This window comes from Felis catus, chromosome A1, assembly GCF_018350175.1.
Source record: "Felis catus isolate Fca126 chromosome A1, F.catus_Fca126_mat1.0, whole genome shotgun sequence".
Taxonomy (NCBI): Eukaryota; Metazoa; Chordata; class Mammalia; order Carnivora; family Felidae; genus Felis; species Felis catus.
In genome coordinates this window covers 236,649,757-236,657,479 of record NC_058368.1, presented here as the reverse complement: position 1 = coordinate 236,657,479, position 7,723 = coordinate 236,649,757, and the positions used below count along the sequence as shown (strand labels likewise).

The 7,723-nt window shown below is 43.3% G+C and overlaps 1 long non-coding RNA gene across 1 annotated transcript; it reads left to right on the top strand.

The window, feature by feature from the left end:
* Positions 1-1,841: 1,841 nt before the first annotated feature.
* On the top strand, positions 1,842-2,983 carry LOC111561891. Its single transcript, XR_002744902.2, has 2 exons — positions 1,842-2,021; positions 2,863-2,983. It is a non-coding gene; the product is annotated as an uncharacterized LOC111561891 (long non-coding RNA).
* Positions 2,984-7,723: the final 4,740 nt, after the last annotated feature.

Genomic DNA, 7,723 nt, shown 5'->3' with positions numbered 1-7,723 from the left:
ATCTATCCATCTGTTATCTATCTATCTATCTATCTATCTATCTATCTATCCTTCCATCCATCCACCCATCTCTATTCTAGCCACCTAACTGTCTAGATACAGATATATGTAGAGAGGCACATACATTCCTTTGCTGTCATCCATCTGGGACATTAACTGAGAAAAATACAAGCATATTTATGACTAAATTGACTTACTGACCTATCACACAAGGGGCTAAACACAGTTTGAACCTTAATCCCAACGCTTTTGCCCAGCTGGCTCCCAAAGGGTCAATCTTTCAAAGATGATTCTTGTCCAGCTTGTCTTATACTTTTTAGATTCAGATTACTGTTTGATGTTCCCTGGGAGCTTATACAAAAGCTCAAAGAGTAAGTATATTTATCCTCATATCTAAAACTAGCAAATCGTGGTTTTCTTCTGTCCAGGAAAAGAATCAAATTCCTGGGACAATGGCTCAGTGTTAAATCACTGGGGATACTAGGAAAGTTCAGCCACAGCATCTTCAGTGTGGTGAGATTCATGTCGAAATATGACGTCCCTTAGCATTAGCATTGTCCTTTACTTTTCCAGTTGCATTCAGAAACGTTACGTTAGTGAGGCTCCCAACAATCTGGGGTCAACGTGTTCTTTTACTTGCTTTACCAGTAAAAACATTTCCTCGACGGTGGCACTAACGAAAAGACTCACAAAAATAACCACAAATGTGAAGTACAAGGTATAACACAGTGCTCTTTCCACTAAGCCACGTGAGCACATTTAAGACCAAACGTAAGGTCGTTGCTTCTTAATTTCATTAAATTGCATCAACTTACATTGTGGCCATAATTTCTTTTTGCTGGATAATTTGCCTCATCAAATAAGGCACTTTGCCAGCTATTGAGACGTGTTAAATGCAGTAATTGACAGTGAATGATAATAGCAGTAACAAATGTTTCTTAACCTTGTACTCTGTGCTAGATGCTGGGCTAACTATCTTACATACACAGAGAGCTTGCTCAATGTTCATTATCCGATGGTATGGATTCTCTTGTCATACCCCCTGTGCATGAGTAGGCACTAAAATTGCTGTATCCAAAGTGGTTGGAGGCTGGTAGGCTTGGAAGAGATGATACTAGGACCTAATCACAAGTGGATGGCTCTGCAGACTGTGTGCTGACCACTATTTCCTCCTCCCTGTTACTGTGGGAATGCCAAATAATGCCGGTGGTGATTCCCAGATGATTTTGGAATGATCTTTGCTAGTGTCAACATAGCACAAATGGATGCTGTTTATTGCTTTTTCCTCATGAAAAAGTTCAAATGATAAAATGTGTAGTTTGCAACAGTATTTCTCTAAGTGTTGTCTGTAGAGTACCTGCATCAAAATTAGTTGGGAATTGTGTTAAAAATCCAAAGTTCAGGGCCTCATTTTTTTGAATCAGATGCTCAGAAGAAGGAACTGACATTTTAACAGACATCTTGGGTCCCTCTCCCCACACTAAAGTTTGATGGTCACTGCCTAGGAAATTGCATGAAAAATACGGCTTGAAATGCAAAGTAAAGCCTTTATATGGAACCATAATCCTTTTTATGGACTATTTCATTACCCAGTTAAAAAAATAAAATTAGCTTAATGTTGCTTATGCTACTAAACATCACATAGTACGTAAATTTTCAAGTCAATTCAACATCCGTAGAAGTGAGTTGAAACTATGGCCATTAAATAGGGCTGGAATAAAATGATTTCATACAACTTCCAAAACATTAGGCACCTTTAAGAGCCAGGTTCCAAAGGATAGAATCTGGTGTGTTATTAGAATTATAGGTGTGATGACAACATAATGCAAGGTGCAGGACGCTTCACCCCACTCCTGTTCGGCTGGGCTAATCAGTGTTCCAGTTAGCACACTGGCACACACAATCCACCTCTTTAACCATGTTGGCCACCACCGCATTGCTGGCTTGGTGTTCCTTCTTTCTGGGAGTCTCCCCTAGTCCTATTTAGCTGACCTCACATGAGGTCACCAGGACTGAGAGTGGTTAGTGCATCTTGTCTGTCTTCTAAGGAAATAGTTATTAGTTCTGGGATTAATACTATACAGGCAATTGGTTTAAGGTCACTGTTCAGAAATGATTAACTTCTATGGTTGTCTTATTAGATTTGTATATAGTAGTTCCTGATAATCAGTTTATGTGGATGTTGGCCAGTACAATCATTTGAATCGCTTCTGACCCTAAAACTGCAGTAGCTTGATGTCCTTGAGAAGGCATTGTACACCCTTAACCCCAGCTCTGCCTTGGACACCCCACCTGGTACTCTCTGGAGAACTTTATTATTATTATTATTATTATTATTATTATTATTAAGAGAGAAAGAGAGAGAGAGAGAGAGAGAGAGAGAGAGAGAGAGAATAACAAACAGGCTCAGAGCCAGAAGTGGGGCTCAGACTCACAAACTGAACTGTGGTATCACGACCTGAGCCTCAATCAAGAGACGGATGTTTAATCAACTGAGCCACCCGGGCACCCCAAGACTTGCAGTATAATGATCAGCATGTATATATGGGTCAATCTGACGAATGACTTTGAAGAATATATATGGATTCCCATGGTTGTGCAAATGTTTTCTTTTATGTGATGGACTGAAATAATTAGGTAACCAACTTAATAGAATAATATATTTACTCATATTTAATGTACCCGATTTCAAACAAATATAAGACTCTCGTTCATTTTTCACAGAGTGATCCACTCTTAACTAGTGAACAGTTTTCTTCTTGTTTGATGTTCTAGCTACAAAGCTACTTTTCCTGTATTTTTCAAGTACCTAAAAATTAACTTCATCTCAGTGGATACATGTTTTTTTTCCTTAATTTCCAGCTATTTCCACTCTCCACCCCTCTGCCCTGGCATTTGTAAGTCTAGTTAGTGTTTTCTGCTGGAGCTGGAGACCCACACAAATCATGACCAAAGGAAATAAAGAAATCAACAAACACTTGAACCCTGGGGGTTGTGAAATTGATTGCCATAAATCTATGTCATTTGGCAGCTGATACTATAAATCTATGTCATTTGACAGCTGTAAAAGTCAAGAAAAGGAAATACCTTCAAAGTAGAAATAAGTAACCTCTGACCTCTCTTTGCTGAGTGGTTTTAAGACTGAATTTTTCACCATTTTCAAAAATCTAGACAGTGGAATCAGGCCCCACCATATAATCATGGGAATGACACCTGTTGTTTATGAGTAACAGCATCAGACCCATGATCATTCACTAAAGACTCTTCAAAGAACTTCAGGAGCAGTTACTCAATTTTTTTAAATATAATCATTTGTTCTGATTCAATTTAGAGACACATAAGCCATTTACCTGTGGTTGAGATTTATTTTATCAACAAATCACTTTCCGACTTCATCCTCAGATGTCAGAAGAGTGAGTCACTGCCTCATACCTGCAAATCCTTGACCTCGCATTTCTGTAGGACGTGTGGTTGGTGAACGTGTTGTTTAGCACCAGGTTTCCCTGGAGCTCGGCGACATCTGGATTCTGGATCTAAGTTTGAAGTACATCCAAAGCCTTTTTAGTTACATCAGATAAGACTTCACCTGTACAATTTCAAATCTCACCATCCTTCAAGGGATTGAACATAATGTTATGTTTCTTTATGGTGGTTTATGCTTATTAAATATTAAAACCAAACATTACCACTATAAAAAGACTTTTACAGCCATGGGCATTTTCCTTGGTAATAAAATTTTACTTAGTTTTATTATTCCTTCTGTAGGGCATATCTGGGATCTCAGAGAAACTACTGAACTAGAAACATAAGTAATATGGAATAGCTAGGAAGGGACCAGGCTGTAAAGGACTAATGAAGAAAAAACTAAAAGCTGCATGCAATTCTATTTGAGCAAAAATTACCTGTGGGGAGAAAAATCCTCATATAAACACAGGTAGAATGTCGTTCTTTCAAAGAGAACACCTTGTGCTACCTCTTTAATATATTAAACTTGATGAAAACGTTTCTATCATAAAGTAAGAGGCAGCAGCCTGGGCTTCCCGCACCTGAGTGAAGGTCTCTGCAATGATTTCCATTCTCCACCACCAATGATAATGCGACCTCATGGCTTGAGATGCTTGTCACTGATTTTGGGTGCGTTCTTCAAAAAGGCATTTTCATGGTCCGTGACCATATCCTGGCCGGTGAGAACGCCAGTCCCTGGCAGGGAGACCAGATCTGCAGGCCGCCAGTATGAACGGGGAGACCCTTCACAGAATCAGCAACGCTTCCATATTCATGAGGCCTCTGGAAGAGTTCCAGGGCCCACAAATGTTCCAGAAAGCACTCTGAATTGTAAGAGGGATGAATAATGAAGGAACCACCACCAACTTAACATAACTTTTACTTGTACTTAGGAAGGGGAGAGGTAACCTCCCTCGGCGGCCATGGGAAAGATCAGTCATGTGACAGAACACTTTCCTCTGACAAGTCTTGGGTTGAGTGGCCCCAGTGGGCAGGCTGGGGACAGGGAGCATGCCTGAAATGTAGTAAAGCTTCGTCTGTGTATGTTTCTGATGCCATGCGCCTGGGAGGGGCCAATGCCCGGTGTCCACAGGGAGCAGAGGCTCAGAGCCACACTCGCTGTGGAGGTTAAAGACACCATTCAGTAGGACTCTTCAGAAGAGGGTCTTGATCCAGCTGCCAGGGGAAGGATGGCTTGGAGCGAAGTGACCTTGCAGAGGCCACCCTGTCATTGAACAAAACCATGTGGGATCAAAGGGCTCATCAAGTCCAGATGGACTGTTGACCCAAGAACCTTGCTGCTTAGTGGGTTTTGCTCAGGAGAGCTGTCCTGTCAGGGCCCGCTTGGTGTCCATCAGCACAGGCCTACTGCCTGAGCTAATTCAGGCTAATTTGGCTGAGCTTGTCCATACTCGGAAATTCCCAGGGTTAGCTGACAACTTTGTAGATGTTTCCCCTGAGGTTATATCCTCTGTGGGGAAGGCATAACAGGGATAGACACAAGAGAGTTAAGCGAGAAGGTGGCTTGCCCCACTTAGTGGACCGAATGCTGGGTCCCCAAAAGATATGTCCATGTCCTAAACCCTGCTACCTGTAAATTGACCTTATTTGGAAAAAAAGCGTCTTTGCAGATGGCATTAATTTAAGGGTCTTGAGTTATGGAGCCGATCCTGGATTGAATGGGTGGGGCCTACATCCAGTGATGGGTATCCTTAAAGAGACACACAGAGAAGACAGGAAAAGGGGACAGCCACATGGGGAACGGGACAGAAATGGAGTAAAGCAGCCATAGGCCAGAAACGCCAGGAGCACCAGCATCTGGAAGAGGCAGGAAGGATTCCCCTGGAGTTTCTGGAGGAAGCATGGCCTGGCTGGTCTCCAGAACTGTGGGAGAATGAGTTTCTGCTGTTTTAAGTCGCCAGTTTATGGTGATTTGTTACAGCAGTGACAGGAAACTGACACATTAGAATCACAGAGCGTGGTGAGGAACTCTGAGCCAGGAGAGACGTGGGAGGGATGGAACCAGCAAGGGGCCCCTGCTAGGGTTTTCCTCGCGCAGAGCCCCCCACTACTTGCCACAGGGCCCCCTGCCTCCTCCACCACCTTCGGAGTCCCAAGTGGGGACCATTGGACCAAAACCCAGTTGCAGTTTTCTTTGTTAAGAAAAACAGACACCACATGTTTGATTAAATAACTGAGCTTCACTATATTGGCTTGTTTCATAGCTGGTAGGTTTCATCATGTGTTGTAGTCTGTATTTGAACACTGAGCAGGATGTTTTTGTCTCACCTAGGTAGTTAGGGAATTACCCAGTTTCCACAAACCAAATATCAGCTTTTTAAAAAATACTGAACAGGGTTTTTCTTTGTTATCACATTTCTGGTTGTAAGAATCAGACTACGAATTTTAATTTTTAGTTTTGAAATTCTACCGTTAAAGCTAATTTCTTCACCGTCAGACGAGTCACAAAGTTTTTCTGAAAAACCAACCCCTTCATCACTCTCCTCCTGGGTGATTTTGTGGCCACACGTCAGGTTTCTCTTCTGCTTCCCATCTCCTGGCCCTACTGAAGGGAGGCGAGCACGCCTGTCCCCTGACGCACTTCTGTAGCTTGGTACTGCTTTATGTCTGAATATTTCTGTTTGTAGATTGTGGCGAGTCTTTGTAAGGGTCCTTTCCGATTAACAATTAGTGCTTCACAGATTTTACTGCACCAGTGGACGACGTCGAGTCACTTTGTTTCTGATTTTGTGATGCTCTGCACTGACTATTTGCAGGTCAAGGGACAGAAGCTCTTGGACATGGAAACATGCACACGCACTGAGCGCGGTGAGCCTCTTGGTCGTGTGGCCTGTCCCCACCGGGCCCCGCTCTGTGCTTCTGGGACAGGCCTGTGTGATGCCAGCCTGGGGGGCCGTAGGGTGGGGTTTCTTGCCACTAAGCACACGGGGGTGACAGAAACAGGCCGGCAGCCCCACCGTGCTCCATAGGTTACCCAAGGGCTGGCGGAAGGTCTTTCTTCAATCACCCCACTTGTTTCTTTCAACAGGGCTCCTTTATACTAGACAGGCATAGGCTTTTCCTTGACAAACTGTTGGTTCCAAGGCTTGCCAGGTTGGGAGCCAAAACGTCTCTGCTGCATCTTTGAAGAGTCTGGACCAGAGGAGATGTTTTGGCGGGGGGAAGCAAATGTTGTGGAAGCCATAAAAACCAACAGACTAACAAAACCTACTCTGCACTGAGGTCAGAGTTGAAGTAGTGCTTCATCAAGGAAATTAAATAGTTTCCTTTGTTTTGGTCATCGCTTGACTGATTTATTATAATTTCTGGTATAACTCATGGAAAAAATCCGTGAAGAATAGGAAAGTCTCAGGTTATACAAGCTCAAAGCAACTGAAAGCAGAAATGGTACCTCAATAAACAGGGGGTTTGAGACATGACTTTATTGGTGGTTTTGGAGACATTTGGGACATGGCGGGGGTGGCAGATTCCTCAGGTCACGGAATTCCCCTGCACGTGGGTTTACGGCGATTCTGTTCTCCACCAACAGCATGCGGGAGTGGCCTCTGTAACCCGTGGGGCCCACCACAGCAGGAGTCCTACTTAGGGAGTGAAGACAATAATAAGTACATGCCGTAGAACGTTGGGTGGTTTGGAATGAGTTTTGTTTGGATCCGCGTTATATATTTCAAAATATTTGTCAAAACCACACTGAGAGATGTTAACATTTACTTACCTAATTTGCAAGAAGCTTCTCAGGACACAGCATGATCGTATGTACCTTGTTCTCCACGTGGACCATTCACCATATAAGACCTCCTAGGGCCATCGCCATGGACCTCTGGTCACTCAGTCTGCAACCCAGGATCTATATCTGGACACAGTGATGTCATCTCTAGCCCTAACAGTTGGGGTTGGGTTAGGGAGCCGGCAACGGAAGGCTCATCAATGGGGTGCTTGTGGGGCACAAAGTCAAAAGACGTCACGATGGGTTGAAAGTTCAGGCTGATGGAGTGAATGAGTGTTGGAACCTTTCCTCCGGGTGGAGACGCCTGGAAAGGAAGGAACAGGTGGGGAGGTGGGCAACAGCATCCAGAAGATCCATTGGAAAGACCGTGCAAGATCTGAAATCATTGACCCCCATCAGTGGCTACATAGTGCTTCTAATTTTCTGTAAGGTTTTATATATATATATATATATATATATATATATATATAT